This window comes from Rhineura floridana, chromosome 5, assembly GCF_030035675.1.
Source record: "Rhineura floridana isolate rRhiFlo1 chromosome 5, rRhiFlo1.hap2, whole genome shotgun sequence".
NCBI classification, from domain to species: domain Eukaryota; kingdom Metazoa; phylum Chordata; class Lepidosauria; order Squamata; family Rhineuridae; genus Rhineura; species Rhineura floridana.
This window is the reverse complement of record NC_084484.1, coordinates 66,900,891-66,923,340: the sequence shown is the minus strand read 5'-3', so window position 1 is coordinate 66,923,340 and position 22,450 is coordinate 66,900,891. Positions and strand designations below refer to the sequence as shown.

The 22,450-nt window shown below is 39.9% G+C and overlaps 1 protein-coding gene across 2 annotated transcripts in view; it reads left to right on the top strand.

The window, feature by feature from the left end:
* PRKX (protein kinase cAMP-dependent X-linked catalytic subunit) overlaps positions 1 to 22,450 on the top strand; it is a 78,058-nt gene that overhangs the window by 871 nt on the left and 54,737 nt on the right. The window lies entirely within an intron of this gene.

Sequence of the window (22,450 nt, the reverse complement as noted above, 5' to 3'; positions counted from 1 at the left end):
AAGGGACGCCCCCCCCCAGTTTTTAACACCCCCCCCTTTCCGCGATACGAAATTATTGACATTTCTGTGCTCAAAATGCCATAGATCTAATGAAATATAGTCCTGCGCTGTCCCTTCTTTTGGAAATCGTTATCTGAGAGAGCCAAGGCAACAGGATAGCTGTTGCTACCGCTTCTTTTCCCCAGGGCAAAGCCCCAAAGGATATTGCCAGCTGCTAACTCTGTGCCATCCCTGCGACAGTGGAAAGATCGCTCTTTTAGCCTTGGCTTTTCGATCTTCCAGCAAGCATTGGGCACCTTATGTCCAGAAAGTGATTCTATGGTGACTAAGGCTCCCTTTTTAACATTATGTAGGTTTGGTATCTTCCTTCCGATTTTTGGATCCCGAAAGCACCTACAATTTATCAGTGACAGCAGAACAAGCTTTTACAGATGCCAGGTGCCCACCGTGGCCAGCAACTGTCAAATCCAATATGAAAAAGTCTGATAATGTCTCCCTGTGTGTGTGTGCATCTGGATTTTGCCCTTTCAGTTCTCTGATGGCATAAAGCTAAAGTGGTTTTGTAAACAGTGTGTGGTCCTGCTTATCCCAGAAACTACTCTTGAGTTTGCAGCCCACAAACCCTTTGAACAAAAATATTTGCATGTACATTGTTTTCAGTCCTGGTGAGGTCTGTGAGTGTTCAGCCTATTTAACTGAATAATATACTGTTTAAGCAGTACATCGTCATAAACTTATGTTGCAAATAATTTTGATGCTTGTTTTCACAAATGTTGTGTGTGTGAAGTAATTGTGTTAATTTAATGTATGTTCATAGTTCTTCATGTTTATAAGGAATATTTGCTAAATGTGTGTGCTCTTCCTACAGTATGCTTACAAATTCCATCAAAGCTCCTGTTAATAATAAACATGGTTTGCAACTGTGGGCTTGTTCTCCTGCTCAGCTACTCAGGTTTCATTATATCTTAAGCACTTTAGCTTTGCTCACGTGATGAGTTGGAATGTGTGTCTGTATTCCTTTTTATTTATTATTTATTTATTTATTTTATTCAGCTTATATCCCACCCGACTAGCAAACAGCTCTCTGGGCGGCAAACATAGAAACATATACAATAATAAAATTACAAGATCAATATAACAAATATAAAAGTACATCATCTAAAATACCAATTACAATTTTTAAATGCAGGTAATCTGTAGAATCTTAAATCAGACCAGTGCTGGGGGAATCCTGCACTTCAACATAGCTTTCTTTCCCAAATTTCCCCTCTTGAGGGATGTTTGCTTCTGATACGCATAGATGACTGTGTTAGCGGATCTTGGCTACAGTGAAAGAGGAAGGAGAAGGGACACAGAGGAGAGGCTTACAGTGTTATATGACACATAAGAAAATCTAATGTAAAATCATTTGTAAGAGAGAGAGCACCTGATGTAAACAAACTGCGTTTTGAATGGACTCACGAGCCCCTTCCAAACATTGAAATGGAAATGGACTGCCTTCAAGTTAATCTTGACTTATGGCTACACTATGAACAGGGTTTTCATGGTAAGCAATATTCAGAGGGGGTTTGCCATTGCCTCACTCTGAGGCTAGTCCTCCCCAGCTGACTAGGGCCTCCTCAGCTTGCCACAGCTGCACAGGCCAGCCCCTTCCTTGCATGCAACTGCCAGCTGGGGGCAACTGGGCTCCTTGGGACTATACAGCTTGCCCACAGCTGCACAAGTGGCAGGGCACGTAACTTCTGAGCCACTCACTGTGGGAGTGATCTTTAGCTGGCCCTTGACACCCAGGAATCGCGAGCGGGAAATGTGAACTCACAGACTCTGGACTCCCAGCCAGGCTCTCCTCCCCACTGTGCTGTATATGTATATCCCACCTTACTAGTGCCTCCACGGTACTGGAGTTGGCAATAATCAGCTGAGGTTGATTTGCCAGCTACAGCCATTCCTGGACTAGGATAGCCTGGCCTCAGTTGTCCATGCAGTGGTGACTTCCTGTCTGGACTACTGTAATGTGCTATATGTGGAGCTGTCCTTGAAGATGGTTCAGAGGCTACGGCTAGTGCAAAATGCAGCTGTTAGGCTGGTAAGTGGCACAACCTGATGGGACCATGTGCCACCAGTCCTGAAAGCGCTACACTGGCTGCCAGTGAGCTACCAGGCCCAATTCAGTGCTAGCATGTAAAGCCCTAAATGGCTTGAGACCCAAGTATCTAAAAGAGCACCTTTCTCAGTGTCATCCATCTCAGACCCTGTGATTGGCAGGCGAGAACTTGTTGGTGGTGCCACCACTAAGCACTACCCGGTTGGCACTGACCTATGACAGGGCCTTTTCAGTGTTGGTTTCCCATTTGTAGTGTTCCATCTCCAGTGAGGGACATCTGTCTCCATCATTATTAACTTTCAGAGGGAATTTGAATACATTTCTGTTTATTGACATTTGATGGCTGAAGAGGACTGTTGTTGGCAAGCTGAAAATCACTGATGAAATAATGTTTTTAACTGTTGTAGTATGTTTTTCTTATTGTTCTTAAATTGTTTTGTTTGCCACCCTGGGCTCTTTTGGGAGGAAGAATGGGATATAAATAAAATAGATGAATGAATAATCATAAATAATAAATGCAACCATAAAGTGTAATGCAACCCCCCCCCAATAATATAATGGAAACAAAGATATGTGTATATTTATGTAATGAATAGAGTTCCTGGTTGTATGGAGAAGATCCTATGTCCATGATCTCATTTCAGTTGCTGAACTGATGGATATAGGTTTAGGGACACAGACAGTGATATTGAGTTCACCCCCCCACCCCTCCTACACACATTCATTTCACTACAGAATAGTATCTGATAGCCATAGGTGACAAGGAATTCCATGCAGGTGAGTAAACAGGCTGGCCAAGAAGGGACGGAGCTCTCTGCCTCCTCTGACAGTCTATTCAGTAGAAGGATTTTTTTTATTAGCTTGCCAGGAGGCTAGTATCCTTTCTGGCTGCAGAGAGGTTGGGGGGCAGGGTGAATGGGGCGAGAAGTCCTGTTCTTCACAGCTAGCCAGTTGGAAACACAGGCTTCTGCTCTCTTACCAGGTTAGTAACATTTGGATTTGTCTACAAGGTTGGCCTGTAGTCTTCTATTTATAGCTCTTGGGAAGTCAAATCAATTTTGGCTGCACATACTATTCTGATCAATTTGTGTCTTTGCTGGTGGTCAAGCTCTGTCTGGCCCTCAAACTAAAAAATTTATAACATAACTTGATTTGTCTGTTATGCACATGGTTTTCAAAGAGTAAGGTGAACTTCCTAAAGAAGTTTTGGCAGCTGGAGGTGTAAGCCATATTTGTGTTGAATGGGTAAAGAGGAGAATCATTATCGGTTACTACAGACTAACTGAAAGTGCCTATAATAAGGGCATCCCTGAGGCCACAGGGTAGATTGAATCTTCCCCTCTGATATTGGAGAGGGAGATCTGATATCAGAGCCTTCCTCCCCAACAGTGCAGCTCCTCCAGTGCCCTCTCCCAACCGACAATGGCTGTAGTAGAGATTAAAAAAGGGTGTGTGTGCCAGGAACGGGCTTGGATCTGAAGGTTATAAAGCCCTCCTGATCCCCTGATTGGGGGGGTGGGGTGGAGATTCAAACACACATTTGAGCAGATTCCAAATCTCTGCCTTTCATTGGAAGCTATGGGAGAGAAAAGTAAAAAAAAAAAAAGGTTTTTTTTACAGGCTGTGAATAGATAGAGGACCCCTTACTTCTGCCTTGCTGTTAGACCCAGGCAGAGAGTTGGATGGGCAGTTAAGTCATCTTTGTACTTCCCCGCCAGCCAGCCAGCAAATTGTACCCAGCCCTACCACCAGTTCATGTATTGTGTGTCCATCTCCTTGGACAGTGTCGTGGATTTAAACTCACATTCTTCTGTTCTTTTGTTTCAAGAGGCAAGAATGAGCAGTGCCAGTGGAAGTGACTGCCTTTTCCTGTTAACCTTGACAACGGTTTTCTTTTGGTCCACCTCACAAGATTTTGGGAATCTCACTAAGGCACAGTTTGAGAATTCTTCCCTATGTCAGATATGGGATGAATTTTTAATTGGAGCAATACTGCTATACATTGTAAAATGTTCTTTAAAATTTTTAATGGTAACAGCTCACTTGGGGCATTATATGAGCACACATTGACAAGGTGCAACTTCCTTGGCCTTGTCATCTGACATTCATACATTAGGCATGGGCATCTAAGCAAAGGAATGCTGTGTGCACAGAGATGTTCCCTTGCTTAGCTGTCCATACTTAATGTGTGGACATCAAGGGTGGGGCCTGGGAAACCTTTTGACATTCGAGGTAGGACCAGCATTATGGCCCTACTGCTTCTTTCAGGTGTGCAGACCTGTTTCGTATGTGTAATGGTGATTATTGGCTCAAGAGTTAGCATTCCTTGATAAAAAACCTAGTTTTACTGTTTTTTGCATCCAGATATTTTTTTCAGAATGAGGACTACTTGACATTTTAAAAGGCATAATTAAACATATTCAGATCCTGCACAGAATAAGTGCATACATGACAAAGGAAGAATAACACACACATTTTAAGGGGCAAACTGAGCATTTTCCAGGCAGATTTTTGGAATTTTCCTAAATACTTCTTTTTGCTGGGAAAAAATCTTATGTGAAATTGTTACTTATTATACATGGTTCTTCATGTATTTAAATATGATCATATTCACACATATGTCTTAGGTTTTTATTTTTCTTGCATGCATATCTCGAATGAAATGGGTATGTTAAGTAAATGTGAGGTGCTCTTTCCATTTACTGTACAGTTCAACTTGGAAACTTTCATCTTGAATTGTAAATTTGATCATTAATAATGTGAACACTTGGGTGTTCTATCATTGATACCAAAGGGAATTTATATATAGCTTTATGCACATCAGAGGTCATGTTACTCCTAAATTACTTGGTCAGAAATTTTAATTGTCTTTGCATTTGGTATAGCATATGCCGAAAGTGCATACCTGCATTCATTCTAATGCTTGGAACCAGTTCTAGCAACCATGCGTTTGCTAAGGCAGCGTTTGTAAATTCAGAAGAGAATTGGTGGGAGGAGGGGGAAGCATACTTCTTGGATTAATTGAACAAAGATCTAATCTCTTTTAAGTGACTCTCTAAACTTTGGGATTAATGTCTTCAAATATTGTCATTGTTTATGGTTCTTTTTAATGGGTGTAACATTTAGACTGGATATAAATTTTGCTAGCTATGCCTCAACAGAATAAGTAGGATCGTTTACTAGGGTTATTTGCACACTTCCCCTGTGAAAGAAATGAATTTAGTCTACATGCTTACCTGAGAGTAAACTCTCTTGAACCAAGTGGGACTTAACTTCTGAACAAACATGCTCAGGATTGCACTGTAAATTTGTGACATTACCAGGAAGCAACATGGTAGTGGAGTATTAATTTATATTAAAGGCTCAGCCAATAGAGAGGCAGTGGCTGCAATCCTGGAGACAGGTTGTTTAAATCACATAGATTTTAGTGGGATTGAACCAGCCCAACTGTATGTGTAGGACTGCAGCCTTAATCTTAAGAAATAAAGATCCAATTGCCATGCATGCATTCCTGTGGATAACAAGGAAATTAAAAACTTGCTAGTACAGTGCTCCTTAAACAAGGAATTATTTCAATAATGAATCGGGTGATTGTTTCAGTTTTGGAATGAAGACGAGTTTTTGATCTTCACAACATAGCATCTTCTATATTCTATTCTATATTCAAAGAAGGTAAAAAGAGAGGAAAAGTTGAAAATGAATTCTTATTGCTTTTTGTTTGCTCATCTATTTTCAATTCAGTTACTTTTAAGCTAATACAATTCACTAATAGGTGAAAAACCTTGCAGTTTAATAACGTACCGATAGTCCACATATATTTCTATCAAACTTTAAAAAGCAGGGAAATTGGGCAGCTATAGTGAATACACCAGGAGAGCAGGAGATCTGACCACCCCTCTCAGATATTGTACTGCCCTACAGATTTGTCAAAAAGAAAACACAATTTGGGTTAGTCTTTCACAGTCCAATCCACTTCCTGTGTAGATTGGAAGAATTTGGTAACACGTGCCTGTTAAATCAGTCCAGCCACTGGAGCTCTTTCAGGGGAATAGGAGTCTCTTCTCAGTACCCTTCACAAACTACACTTCCCAGGATTCTTTGGGGGAAGCCAGGACTGTCTAAAGTGAAATAAAAGTCTGGTGTTGGTGTGGCCCCCTGATTAGGCAAGCCCAGCAGCTGTGAGTCTGGCTTTTAGAACACTGACAGTTGGTTCTTACTGAGCATGCCTGATGTTATCAAGTTCAGTGCTAAATTCTTAAATTAATTAAAAATCAGCTAGGCTTTTTAAAAACTTTTAAACTGCAGAAGATGAAGGTCAGAGTATGGGGCAAGGTCAGTAGGATTACAGTTACTCTATGAACATGTGAACATTTTTAATTAATTTCAACAGATTATGAGAACTCTGACAGAAAGAAGTCCAGAAGGGCTCTGGGTTTTCTTTCTCTCTTTTTACACTTTGAAATCTCGATTCTCTCTGACTGTTTTGTGTATCTACATGAAAATTTAGAGGGCTGTTAAGTAAGCATTTCTGAGTTTCAGGACTATATGTTTTGTAATGTTTTGTTTTGAAATGAGCTTATGGGAAGGATCAGAATGGCATGGGTGGTATTTTCAATTTAACATTGCAGAATGCAAATAATCCATGCAGGCTATAATATACGTGGCTGTATAATTACCTAATGTGAGATTCTGAGTTGCATTAGATTATGATTACATTTTTTTATTCTAACCATTTTTCAAGGAGTTCAGGGCAGTGTACGTTACTATGCTTTTCTCCCCTTTTTGTCATAACAGTAGGCTAGACTGAGAGAGGATGGTCAAAGTTCACCCAATGCGTGATATGTCTTAATGGAGAGTTGAGAGGTAGAAAAAAGTGGATGTCATTCAATATAACAAGTAGTTGGAGGGAGGTGCCCAGAATGACAAAACAATATGATAAAAAGTCACAATTTTATTCCGTTTTTATAAATAAAAATTGTATAAAAATTGTCAGTAACACGTTCGTCAGGCTGACAATTTGTAATCTTTTGAATAATATCAATATCATCACTTTGAAGGAAGAATTTAAACAAGCATCCCCTGATGAAGGCTATATGTGATTAGCCGAAATGCGTTGGGCCTTTTATACAATTTTTATTTATAAAAACGGAATAAAATTGTGACTTTTTATCATCATGGAGAGTTGAACCTGGTTTACCTGATCCTATCCAGACTCTAACCACTGCATTGTTTTGAGGTTTCAGTATGCTCTGTGAGGTGGTACAATCTAGATCCAACATGGTGTCCTCCAGATATTGTGGACTACAACTCCCATCATCCCTGACCATTTACTATGCTGGCTGGGGCTGATGGGATTTGTAGTCCAAAACATTTGGAGGTTATCACACTAGCTACCCCGATCTAGAGAGCACAAATCTGAATATAGAGGGGACCACGAATTTTGACTTCTACTGACCCAAGTCTTCTGGCATCAGCAAAGATCTTGGGGAATAGGTTCTATCAAGCCTTGCTTTTCAACAAGTATTGAGGAAGGCCAAAACCAGCAAGGTGCTCACTGCTGCTTACTTTTTTCCAAGCCTGGTGTATGTAGTGGGAGAAAAGATTCTCCTCACCTCTGATAATCTTGAATCACACTGAGCATTTTGGAGAAGGCAGAAGCAATGTTTATCTCTCATACCACTTGTTATTTTCTAAGTACAAAGGATCAGGATCAGACATTTCTCTTCTTGCTTCAACTTTCTTGATGCCATTAACTAGTAGTTGTGGTTCTGATTTTGTAGTTGCTTGCCTGCCCTTACGTTTGTAAGCCTCTTGGTGACATTATCCCTGAGGTCTCAAGGCACCTTTCATCTGCTTTTACTTGATATTCCCATGTTATAAAGGTCCTTGTAAAAGTTGGTCAGGGAGCAGACTGCTTAAGGGCATTGGCCAAACTTTAGATTTTCAGTTCAAAGGTCCTTGGTATAAATGAAATAGTGGTGTATATTTACACCATGGACTCGTGAATGACACCTTATGGGTACAGTGGTCTTCCGTAATGTTATGGCTTTTTGTTAGGACTGGATGAAATACCCTCCCCAAATTGTTCATGCTGTTTGGACAATTATCTTGGGTGGCAAAATTGGGAGGAGCATTTTGCTGAATATTCTGTAGGGAGGCGGAGGCTGAATTCTCCAACAGTTTGCATAGGGGTAAAAACAGTGTTAAGAAAATGTTTTTAAAAACTTATGAGAAATTTTGTTCACTCAGCGTTTAATGAAAATCTGTTGTCTATATTGGTGGATGAAGGAAGCCCTGGGTTGTTAGGAGGTTCTGAAGAAGTAGGAGCAAGTCCATTGCTTCCTTCAATAGATATTGAAATATATTGGGTTGCATCTGCAGATATGTTCCAAATTACTCATCCTGCATATTAGGGGTATGTATTGGCTCTGTGTATATCCTGAGTAATGCGGTAAATTGGGGTGATTTGGGGCAGACTCTCATTGTACCACTAACAAGGCATTTTGAGGCAGATTAGGGAGCCCCCAACATTTTGAGTAGCTCTGTTGCCTTGGTTTTCCCAAAAAGGTTAAAACACATTACCTCCCCCACCCCTTTCATGAGAAGTGAAACTAGAGATATGAAGGGCTGGGAGGAAATGGAAATATTAGAGAAAATAGTTTATTCCCAGGTTTTTCCTATTTTTTCCCATTTTTTCTGGGAAAATGGGGGGAGGGAAGCAAAAAACTTTTTTTCCCTAAATTTTTCAATTTTTTCCTGGGCCTTCACATTTCTAAATGAAATCAAGCTCACTGGGAAAATTCCCAGAGCTCCGAGGGCAGGTTACAAATAGTATGCTACAGATTCTAGATAAATCTTGTTGTTGCACACATGTATACTGGTGGAGAATTCAGAGGGCCATTCTGCTGAATATTCTACAGGGACATTATATACCTTCTTTTTTAAAGTTAAGTGGTGGTAGTCCTCCCCAAAAGAAAATTCTCAGAATGGTCCTTTTCTGAGAAATGTCAACTTTGAGTGAAATGGTGTATTATGTTGAAGGGCATATTCTTTTAAGAGGAAAGAGTTATTGGAAAGGACCCTTAACAGCACAATCCTGACCATGTTTATTCAGAAGTAAGTCACATTGATTTCAGTGAAGCTTACTCCCAGTTAAACAAGTATAGGATTGCAGTCTCAAAGAGGAAAAATATCTGTCAGGCTGATTTGTCACCTGGTGGAAACGGGTTGCATTGCATGTTTATAGAACAAGGAAGTGAAAAAGGCTCAAATGCTGTGGAGATGCAAATTTTTCAACAGGAAGCTAGTTTATTTATAGCCTCATCCTCTACTTTTGATGGTTGTGATACCAAGTTGCATCCTTTTCTTGTTCTCTTTTGTCTTAACATCTACAGTGTAATAGTGACAATTCTGTAATTATTTTTACCTTTTGAAACTGACAGTTGTCACAGATTTACTGATGTGAACTATTTATTTTTCTTTTCTGAGGATTATTTAGAACACATTTGTATAACTTAATATTTGACCAGTGATGTGGGATAGAAACTTTTCCAGTGCTTTCTTTTTCCACTGAAAACCTTTTTGTTCCATTGGCAACAATGAATGCATGCCAGTTGAACATATATTTGGCAACCTCAGTAGTTTCAGAGTGTTTAACATTGCTTACTAAATACAAGGAAAATAAATGTGCTAAATTGGAACACACTATAGGACATCAGAAATTTTTGCAACACAGAATGAATGTTTTCCAATGCAAATTCCAGAAGATTTTTCCAATTCAAATTTGAAAGAGCCATATTACATATTACAGGAATTCCTAAGAGTGTAATGTAAATGTTGAAACAAGTATGCACTTTATTTTCAATTTTGTAAAGCTCATTATTTCAACAGCATTTGTTTCAGCAAGCTCCCCAATTTTTAATAAGATAATTTATTCTAATTTTTTTATTAAATAACTTCCATTTTCTTATGGTATTGAAAGGTGCGTAACAGCATAGTTACTCAGAAGTAAGCCTCACAGTGTTCAGTGGTGCTTAGTCCCAGATAAGTTTATATAGGATTGCAGCCTAAATTCTGATGTCTACCTGGCTAAAATGGTGCAAAAAATCTACGCAAGCTCAATCTTTTAAGAGTATCTACTTGGGATAAGTTCTTCTTTGTATAATTGGTTGCTAGTGGCACAAGTGCTTTTTAAGGAGTTTTTGATTGTGTGACATACACTTCATGTATGTCCAAAAATTAATGATGAAATTATTTAAATTGCCTATGAATTAGAGCATTAATAATAGGATGCTACTTTTTAGAAATGTGAGTGAACAGTTTCATCTCTCTACTCTGTAACAGCTGTCTCAATGTCAAAATTGTAAGATTTCTGCTTGTTCTTTTGTATAATTTGTCCATCCCATCCCATCCCATCCCAAGATCTCTCAATAAACTGGTTCACATGTAACGGCAAGTCATGTTTTGGTACTGCAAGAACCAGCTCTCTGTTCTTGAGCTAATTATTAGTGATTAAGATAACAGGAATGAGATATGAAAATATTTTTATGATTATGTAACAAACTGAAGCAAACATGCTTGTCACTTTCTGTTTTGCACATATTTCTAGAATCAAGTTGCTCCTTTTTTATTTTTTGATTCTCCTATCAGTTTCTTTATATATGTTATGGCACTCGGATCTTATGGTTCATGTTCCAAACTTCTGTTAACAGCATGTAGATAAATAAGAGTAGGGTTACCAGATATCCTTTGCAGAATATAAAGCCAGATTGTTATGTAAACTTGCTTTTCTTTGTGGGCATGGAAAATATTCAGTCGAGTTTTCCCATTATATAAGGAATCACTTTTGGTGGATTAAACCTTAAATTTGAGGAGAAACATTGGCTTATATAATTCTTCTCAAACAGTGGGTCAGCTGTAGAGAGGTTGTGTGGTTATTTTTTAATGGAATTGTGCTGGAATGGAACATGTCCATACTAGCTCCATAAAATAGTTCTTACTCTAGTCACTTTCAATGCAACTCAAGATCAAATATTAATGTACCCATTCTGACAAACTATAAATAGCTGGAAGGTACTGCAAACACACAAGTGGCAAGAAGACCTTTTCCACACACGAGTCTTTTCTGGAAGCTAAGAACCTTTATCATAAAACATTGGGATGTTTATATAATGTGAAAAATACAGGTCTTCTTAATAAAAGTCTGGTTTTATAGCAGGTTTCTCCCAGCCATTAGTTGTGGGTGGCTTTGCTCTACTCCAATAAGGATGGCTTTCTTCTGAGGGGTGCGGGCTTTTGCTTCTCACCATGTGGTCTTTAGGGTCAATAGACTTATGGATGGGGACTTGCCTATGAGAGCTTGCAGGCGCATTCTGCCCTCACATGCATGAGCAGCATGAGCTTAGATAGTTACCAAATTTGGGGGTGAGTGGGATTTTTTTGAGAGCACCCTAATGTTTGGTTGCCCCCTTTTTTTGCCTACTTCACAGAACTGTGAATTTGATTGGCTTACAATGGGATAGGGCTTAATTTGACTGTTTGGTTTATTTGTCATTTAGTGTGGGCAGGTAAGAGGTTTAGATGGCTTTAATGTCCTCTGAGGCATGTTAGGTGGAGTACATTCCTATTGTCAACTGGCTTGGGGGCTGCTTGGTGTGGTGCTCTGGGGCGTGGCAGATGCCACCTGCTGAACACTGAGCTGTGGGGTGGCTGGCACCTGTCAGCAGCACTCCTATAGCTTCCCTTTATGGGAAGCTGTAAATGGTTTGGCCTCCCTTCACAACAGCTTGTGTGAGGGAGTTGCTCTGTGGTGGTTCCTTATGTTATATTGAATAAATACAACCTTTAACAAATCCCTGTCTTGAGTCTTCATTCCAGGTATGGAGCAATGAACAATTGCAGTCAATATGAGTATGAAAGTTAAGGCTGATAATCTAAAGGCTGTAGTCCTCTAGAAGTTGTTGGATTCCATTTTCCATCATCCCTGAGAACTGGCCATACTGGCTGCAGCTGATGGCCATTGAGTTCAACAACATCTGGAGAACCACAGCTTAGCAGGCCCTGGTATGAGGTTGAGCATTCTGCTTTTAGCAGCCAACCAGATGATACCTTTGAGAAGCTTACAAGTAGGGCAGTGGGGGCAATCACTATCCTCCATTCCTGTGTTCTGACCTTTGAAGAAAGATAGCTTTTCAAACATGATGTTAGCATGTCATAGCTATGACTGATTATCTGTTGATAGACATGTCTTAGATGAATTAGTCAAATCATTTTCAAAAGCCTTCCAGTACAGTAACTATTGCCACATTTTGTGTTACTGACTTCTTGGATGTTTTTCCCCTCAAACATCTTGTCTCAGAATAGATCCTGAAATCAAAGGAATTGTATAGATGTGTTGCAAGGATTGCAGTTTCACTGTGTTTAAAGTCAATGCTCTGGAAAGGGTGCTGTGTTGACAATCCGTTCCCTGTGCTGTCGATTATGGCTTGATAAGCCAAGGATCACAAAGCCTGCATGCCTTCCTGCAATTGGAAAGGAATAGGTGGGTGAACATTTTGCCTCTTGGCTAAAAGCAAGAAAAGACAGTGCTGGATTCTTCCCTTGCAGATACCCATGAGAACTTGGAAGGCCCACCTTGTGCTTGGAGAACTGTGGCTGTAGAAGAGTAATGACACTCCCTGTATTTTTCTTGATTCTTGGCCTTTTGCTGTGTCTCTCCTTATTGACCTGTTGGCTTGTGTGAATAAGTCAGTGTGTGATGCATGCTGGTAAACACCATAGTGCTGAACTTCAAATGATTGTGCTTAACCACACTTATTTTAAATATTTTTCCAGTGGCTTTTCAATCTATGTGCCTGAATTCAATTGACGTTTTGAGCTCTCTTGTCTACTGCTCAGGTTCTCCTTCATTCCCCCTGCTCCAAGTGAAATATCATGTTTAAAATTACAAGTTCTGTTTGGATCAGTACAGTGATACTCATTTAAATCTTACACAGTTGAAATGATCTCTTTGACTGACTGAATCTAGGATGTGGTCAACATGACTTTGCGGGAAGGAGTGGTCCCAGCCAACCTGAAAAAAGCAGTGATCTGACTGCTCTTGAAAAAGCCCACCTTGGACCCATTGGTTTGTGACAACTACCTCTTGGTCACAAATATCCCCTTTTTAGGGAAGGTGACTGAGAGGGTTGTGGCGCAATAGATTATCTTGACCCATTCCAGTCTGGGTTCAGACCTGGTTATGAGACTGAATTATCCTGATGGATGATCTTTATCAGGAGGACAGGGGGAGTATGACCCTGTTATTCTTACTTGATCTCTCAGCAGCTTTTGATACCATTGACCATGGTATCCTTCTTAACAAACCTGGTCAGATGGGTATTGGAGGCACTGTTTTACAGTGGTTCCGATCCTATATCCAGGGACATTTTCAGAGGACAGCATTGGGTGATTGTCTTTTGGCCTGCTGGCAGTTGTGCTGTGGGGTCCTGCAGGGTACCATTTTGTTCCCAATGCTGTTTAACCTTTATATGAAGTCCTTGGGAGCGGTCATCAGGAGATTTGAGGTGAGGTGTCAGCAGTATGCTGATGATACCCAGCTCTATTTTTCTGTAACATCTGAATTGGGAGAGCCAGTGCAAGCTCTGGACCAGTGCCTGGAGTTGCTGGTGGGCTGGATGAGGGCCAGTAAACTGAGTGTGAATCCTAGCAAGATGGAGCAGCTGTGGGGTGGTGGTTCTTGAGTTTGCATAATTGGTCAGTTGCCTGCTTTAGATGAGACCATATTCCCTCTGAAAGAGCAAGTTTGTAGTCTGGGGGTGCCCCTGGATCCATGCTTGTCACTAGAGGCTCAGGTGACCTCAGTGGCTAGGGGTGCCTTTTATCTGCTTCAGGTGGTGAGACAGTTGTGGCAGTTTCTGGACCAGTATAGCCTGACCACTGTTATCCATGCACTGTTAACTTCCAGCCTGGATTACATAATGGACTCTATGTAGGGCTGCCCTTGAGGTTGGTCCAAAAGCTGCAACTGGTACAAAATGTGGTGATGGAACTGCTCACTGGGGCAGGCTTACACTCAGGGCAGCTTACAAATAAAAACTACACATAGGTAAAAAACATACAAAAATATACAATTAAAATAGAATTAAACTATTCGTAACATTAAAACCATGAAACACACTTAAAATACTAAGACAATTTAAAACATTAAGAATAGGACCATAGAACAATACAACAAACCTTATGAGGTTCTATCTTAAACATCTTCTAGTCCAAAAGCCTGTCGGAATAAAAAAGTCTTTGCCTGCCGACGGAAAGATAGCAAGAAAGGGGCCATTCGTGCTTCCCTAGGAAGAGAGTTCCAGAACCTGAGGGCAGCCACCGAGAAGGCCCTATCTCACGTCCCCACCAATCGCGCTTGCGAAGGTGTTGGGACTGAGAGAAGGGCCTCTCCTGAGGATCTCAACGCCCGGGAAGGCTCATATGGGGAGATACGGTCTGACAAATAGCCTGGACCTAGGCCGTATAGAGCTTTATAGGTCAAAACCAGCACTTTGAATTGTGACCGGAAACAAACTGGCAGCCAATGGAGCTGTTGCAACAAGGGGGTTGTATGGTCCCTGTAACTAGCTCCAGTTAGCACTCTGGCTGCAGCTCTTTGTACCAGTTTAAGTTTCTAAACAGTCTTCAAAGGCAGCCCCACGTAAAGCGCATTACAGTAATCTAAACGGGATGTAACTAAGGCATGCATCACTGTAGTCAAATCAGGCATCTCCAGGAACGGGCACAGCTGGCGCACCAGTCTTACCTGGGCAAAAGCACTCCTGGCCACTGCAGAGACCTGGGCCTCCATGTTCAAAGCTGAGTCCAGGAGCACACCCAAACTGCGAACCTGTGTCTTCAGGGGGAGTGTAACCCCATCCAGCGCAGGCTGAATCCCTATTCCCTGATTTGCCTTTTGACTAACCAGGAGCACCTCTGTCTTGTCTGGATTTAACTTCAATTTGTTCGCCCTCATCCAGTCCATCACTGATGCCAGGCACCGGTTCAGGACCAGGACGGCTTCCTTGGCTTTAGGTGGAAAGGAAAAATAGAGTTGGGTGTCATCCGCATACTGATGACACCGAACCCCAAACCCCCGGACAACCTCACCCAGCAGTTTCATGTAGATATTAAATAACATGGGGGACAAAACTGAGCCCTGAGGGACCCCATAAGTCAACGGCCAAGGAGTCGAACAGGAATCCCCCAGCACCACCTTCTGGGTTCGTCCCTCCAGGAAGGAGCCAAGCCACTGCAACACAGTGCCCCCAAGTCCCATCCTGGTCGATGGTATCGAAAGCCGCTGAGAAGTCCAATAGAACCAACAGGGACACACTCCCCCTGTCCAGCTCTCTGCGTAGGTCATCCACCAAGGCTACCAAAGCCGTCCCATAGCCGGGCCTGAAACCAGACTGAAATGGGTCAAGATAATCTGTTTCATCCAAGAATCTCTGGAGCTGGGCAGCCACCACACGCTCTATTACCTTACCCAGAAATGGAATGTTGGAGACTGGCCGATAGTTACCCATTATAGAGGGATCCAGGGAGGGCTTTTTCAACAGAGGTCTTACAACTGCCTCTTTTAGGCACATTGGAATTCTGCCTTGTTGTAAAGAGGCATTTACCACTCCCCTCACCCAGTCGGCCAGTCCCCCTCTGGCACTTTTAATGAGCCAGGAAGGGCAAGGGTCTAGCAAACATGTGGTGGCTCTCGCCTCTCCAAGGATCTTGTCCACATCCTCGGGCTGTACAAATTGAAAAGTATTGCCAGTGTGTTACCCGGCTGCTGAAAGAATTTCACTGGAGCCCATTAGCTACCAGGCCAAGTTCAAGGTTCTGATTTTGGTGTACAAAGCAGCTTGAAACCATATACCTGAAAGATTGTCTAACCCCTTATATACCCAGTCGATCACTGTGCTCTGCAGACGAGGGCCTCCTGAAGATAGCATCTTATCGGGAGGTCCGTTCTGCACAACATAGGAAGTGGGCCTTTAGTGTTATGGCATCGACACTTTGGAATTCCCTCCCCTTAAATATTAGACAGGCACTACCTCTGTTATCTTTTTTGTGCTTACTGAAGACCTCTCCATTTCAACAAACCTTTTAAGTTAAGACCTCATCCCAGTCTGCGTCTGGTTGGAATTGCTTTTTAAGATATTTTTAAAGTTGTTTTTGTAAAGATGTTTTTGAGATGTTTTGTTTTAATATGCTTAAAAGTATTTTGTTTTTAAGATGTTTTAATGTGCTTTTAGTGTTTTTGTTTGCCACACTGGACTCCTTCTGGGAGGAAGGGCAGAATATAAATTTAATATTAAATAAATAAAAATTCATTGAAAAGTTGCTATGAATTCAGCTACAACCCAGCCCGTAATATGTGCAGAAGTTCCATTAAAATCAGTGGGACTTTCTTCTTCCTCCATACTTCTTGCATGGAATAGTAGCTTTGAATTATGCTTAGTTTTGCAACACATTTGTAATGTTAATAACTGGTGGACTTTCAGTCATTTGCTGTGGAACTGAATATTGTTGCCATAGGAAAACATATCTCTGAGCTGCAGTATCGCTGACCTTCTCTTGCAGTGTTGTCTGCTTGAGTTTGCAATGCTGTGTGCTACTTTTCATTACTGGCAAACTGTATGCTAAAGATCAGTACATGTCAGATTTTTGTCTGTAAAACGTCTACCCTAAAAAAAGTAAAATAAGTAGCTTGGCAACTTACTGTCTGCATATGTGTGGTACAGAGCACTACCAAACCAGCTTAGCAGCATTTTATCTGACATTATGTTCTGCAAGGAACAAAGCATAGCTAGTATTGCATGGTGGTAATTTCAATGACACTACTGCAAAGTTCACTAAATGTTTGCCGCTTAATTCCCTACAAGTTCTTTTCAATTTTTGGAAAGTACCAGCAGATGACTATCCATATGATTTCAGATGTGAGTATGGGACTGAAACTGCAATGCATGTGCTTACATAGAGGAGAAAATACATGTGGCCTAGTCTTGCAAATCAGTCCACAAATATTACTAGCCTAAAACACCTCTACTTTTTCACTTCATAACATATACCAATACAATTCCTTTATTATGTACCAGCAGTCTAAAAGGGGAAACAAGTGACCCAGTTTGTCTGGAGGCAATTCTTACTCAATCCACATGAGTAGACAAATAACTATTTGCAAGCCTGTTGTATATAAATTGCTTGCACTGGACCCTCCACATCTTTTCCTTGATATCAGTGTGCACAATTAAAGCTCCAGCATTATGCTTTAGGGATGTTCAGCTGAGATGTGGCTCCAAAGAACATAAGTAAAATGGTATTGCAATTGTTAATGAATGCTTCTGAATTGGATACTGATGTTATTAGGCACAGCTATCTCTTTGTGAGATTCTGACTGCATAAAGTTGTTTCTGTTTACTATGGAGAACATTCTGTACCCCCCCTTTCCTATAAAAAAAGAACCAATGTAAATTGTACTCTTTTTTTTTTAGGTGTTACTCTTGCTTGCTCATAAATTGAGCTAGAGGATACTTCATGGAGGAAAAGTCTACCAATGCACACTAGTTATTATGGTTGTGTAAATGTCTTTTTAAATTGGAAGCTCTCATAGGAGCATTTTTATCGCTGCCTGAATATGCACTGATCTTGGCATCACATCATTTGTCTTCATCTAGGTCCTGTGTCATACACTGACACACAAAATGTTTTCTATCTTGAGTGGAAATGCTCAACTACAGCTGACTTCATGGGAAGCTTCTTTGACATTTTGAATTTATATTTTTTAAAAATTGTCAATCAAAATTTATTTTGAAGTCGGAGTCAGTACATTTCTACCAACTCCGACTCCACCCAAAATTGCTTCCGACTCCACAGTTCTGGGTGTACCTTTTGTCTGTTAGTTTTGCAACAATAAAACATTAAGTTTTAAAAGATCTGATACTAAATTTATAGACTACAAAGAGTGTCTGTCTGGCGTATCTTGTACATCTTAATCCATGGGTAAATTCTAAATTACCTTCCTGTATAGCTGTGTGAGTTTTGCTAAGCTTACAAAATTAAGCCAAGTTGAACTTATCTGGAATAGCAAATGTGCTTTACTTTTGGAAGAACATAGTTGTGTGTTAAAAGAGCAGCATTGAGTTGTTTAAATATCTCTCACTATGTTTCTGCCTTGGCTATCACAAGAGTCTTGCTCAGTCCCCTGAGAGAAATCTACTAATTATGTCTTGCGGAATTCTGTACTGCACTCACTGATGTGAGCCAGGAAATAGTTACAGTTTTACTATGAATAGAAGAAGTTGTATGAGTGAGACATATGCATACATTTGTCCTCTTTCTTTTAATGCACATTTATTTCTTTATGCTAAACATATGATAGATACCAATGTGACAAACATGATAAGAATGTTCTTAACTATGTTTAAAGTCTCCAGTGATGCTTCAGGAAATATGATCAAGAAGCTTTGGACTGCACTGGAGGGAAGAGGGAAGTATGCTTCCCTCATAGATATCTAATTGGTTCTTATAGTACGATGTATGGAATTTTAGCTTGACTAATACAATCACACCTCCAGTAATTTAGGAGACTCTTATAAAATGTGTTGAACTCTTGTTTTCAAATTGACAAACCTTGTTTTGTCACATTCAAATTAGAGAAGAAGGGTGGAGAGCAAGACACAAGTCTTCCTTGGATGGACAAGGTGTGGTAAACAGACTTGCATTAGGGGTGGGAGAAATTCTGTTGAAGGAGGGAGAAAGATCCTCTTCTAGTTTCTGTTTTAAATAGTTTTGAGGTATTTCTGTCAATTTCACTTCTGTTATCAAAACTAGCAAGTGAGACTGAGGGGATCTGCCTTCCTTCATCCCACAAAGTGAAACTCACAGAACTCAGTCAGTGCTGTGAGGAGTCCGCTATCTAAATTAAGCAATATATCTAAGCCAATATGGAACTAAAAGTTTCCTATGTATGATTGGCTGGCTAGAATAGTTGTTGTTCCTCACTCTTTTGTTTTGTTTTAGGCTTTTTAATAAAAAAATGTATAAACAAAATGGGGAGCACAGAGCCTTCAAATAACAGCCAAAATTTCATAAAGTGATGTGAAGTTAAAAGGAAGAGTTGTTGCTCATCACTAGTGACAGAGGCTAGTGGTATCTACACAAATATATTCCCCACAGCACTTGTAGTGGACAGACAAGAGAGGAAAAGAGTTACACCTAAGTATGAGTACTAGGAGATTGCTACAACTGAAACACTAATTGTAGAAGCACTGGAGGGCAGGGATGTTTTATGTTCACCGCCCAGAGAGCTATTGCTAGTCGGGCGGTATATAAATTTAATAAATAAATAAATATTTTAGCCCTGTTGCAATTAATTTGTAATATCTGCATATTTTTATGCTGGAAAAAATATAGTTTGAACGGTCGGAAAGGGCTACCGTACTGGTTCGTAGTAAGATATTATGTTCCATTCCTTTTCATAAAAATAAAATAAATTCAGTGGTATGTTGACCATGTACATACATTAAAATGTACTCAAAATAAGGCTACATACATTAAAATAAGAAAGGGAGGAGGATCATAGTATAAAATATGACACTGTGTCATATGTACACAGTGGAATGTTGTAGGCACTTTCCAAGTCTTGTCAAGATAATAGCATCTGCAGCACTTTACCCAGGTGAAATTAATCCCAAGGTGTTTGTCAGAATTAAGTAGGTGCATACACTAGAAAAACCAGTCTACCAGAGATATTTTAGAATGCTTATTTGTTAACAGAGCAGAACATTAATGTGATGGAGGTTATCATCTTGGAAACATGGATAATGCTCCCTGTTCCTAAGTGCTCTGTGTGTATGTTTGAAAAATTCAGATCCTTTGAATGATTTGAACCCCTGAACAGGCCGTATACCCAATCCTGATGGCTCTACTTGCCTTATAAGATCAATGTGTTTGACACGGTACCCACAATAAATAATGTACCTTGTAGATAGCAATCAAAGCTCTCTTTTCCACCTTTTACATCCTGCATATCACACCAAATGGAGTAAAAGACCTTCTGAGATAGGCCAAAGAGGCATCACTATTTAGTATATGGATGCATGTGATTCTAGAATTAGCTGCTGTATTCTCCTTTGAATGTTGTGGCAGAACATTACAAATCATGTACAGGTAATCACTGTTCCCATATTATATGAAAGAATTTACAAAAATGGTATTTGCGTCATAGTCCAAATGTTGTGCTAGAGAACTCCAATTCTTATAAGAATAAGTTGTACAATCAGAATGGGTTCTACAAAATCCCATATATTTGTCTTTCCTAATTCGTTGTGCTTCTAAGATTCAAGTAGAATTTAGTAACTATTGACAAAGATTGTAGGAAAAGGGAAGAATTATGGGCATAAAGATTGCAGTGTGTTGGAGCTACAAGGGCTAGAAAGTAGTAATAGTGTATTAACTAATTATGAAAGAGGATGGAAATGTCAAATTTCCAATTTAAAAGATGGGAACACCTTAATTTTATTAAAAGTGATTATTAAATACAGCATTGCTTCTGTAGCGTATAGGATTTTATTTTGATTATTCCTCCTTGCACAGACCTTTTTAGGTAGCTTAATTATTGTACAGATAGTCTGCAAATACTTGGCAAAGGCTACTCAAAGCTGGACATTGAGGAGTGATATAACCTGATCTCCTAGCCCACGTGTATAGTATTATTTCAAAGGCATGCATATTTGAAACAGCAATGCTGCTAAACTGTTAAGCATGCTAGAGGAATTTGAGCCATCAAGATGTAAAGTTTTTAGGAAACTGGAGATTGTCAAATCTTTGCAAATATGACAATTTTAGAATTTTAAAATCAAAAGTCATGCAATACCAAGACAGGTATGTTCAACAGTGCATGTATGCATGACGCAGGCTGGCTTGGCTTCCTGTTTGTGTTTTCCTGCTAGGAACAGAAGCACTGCTGATTCATTTAACTTGCTTCTATCATGTGCAGGTTCTGTATCTTTTTTTGAATATTGCTTTTGACATCAGTAAAAAGAGCACAGGTCCACACAAATATTTCCTGCTAGTGAACTCATCTTTATTCTGGTGTGATCGCTTGTCGTTCCCTTGGAAAAGGTTGAGAAAATCTGCCAGAACGCATGCATTTTGAATACAAACCAGTTTGATTGCACAGTATTGATGTACAATACCTTGTGATAGATAGGGGAAGTGACTTGATTTCCTCACTTCCTGCTCCACAGAGGCAAAATAACAGCATCCCTTTTTTTACCGAGTGCTCAGGGGAGGAACAGTGAGTGGGATGTGTGTATTTGTAGCAAACCCACTGACATGGATTATGTGTTGTAGCACAAAATATAACCTGACACCTATTTGAACAAGGCACTTTTTGGAAAACAAATTGTATATATCAGAAGTATACACTGTAACATAATTGTGTGAAATACATCTGTTCTCATTTTATAATGGGCCCAACAATGTATATAGCGCTACATTTTCTTGAACTTTGTTGCTCCAATGTGTGACAAACATGCTCCATTTTCCAATAAAAAGCTTAATTGCCTGCGCTCTCTAACCCTTACCATATTGGTTAGTTTCACCATATAAACCTTATTCCAGACCTTTAAGATCCACATTATAATGTTGGGGTTCTTATTTTTCCCCTCTGATTTGCACAAACAATCCTCTGAGACTTTGTCGAGCTGTATTATCATTTCTCTATATCCAGCTAGAACTAGATCTTTCACATAGTCAAATAATAGAGTTGATGAATCTTATGGTAGTTCATATCCCATTATTATTAAAATTTCATTTAGTATAGTTGTCCAAAAAATTCTTGGCAATACCAAAAATTATGGTGCATGTCTGTGTTTGTTGCTTTGCCTCACCAGCATGTATTGCTGGCTGCAGTCTTGCAGAAGATAAATACCAACAAAAAATGAACTTGTAGAAACTTTCCTTTAAAATGTAGTAATTGTTTGTTGAGAGATATTTTGCCATATCCAATTTTGGATGGTGGTTGGCATCTGATGTCCTAAATCTTTCCCAATTATTTTTATAAGTATTAGTTGACAAATCTGTATCTATAAGAATTTTGTATATCTTGCTCAATGAATGTTTATAATTGTGGGTCATTATGTTTTCAAAACTGGTATTTTCCTGAAGAGGTATGTGTTGCATTTACAGCTTAAAAGCTATATTCCTCAGTTGCAAATATTGAAAGAATAACAACACTGTTGGCCTTCCTGAGTTACTGTCACCTTCTTTAAAAGGTCGTTACTCTTTCCCGTGGTGTATACTTGA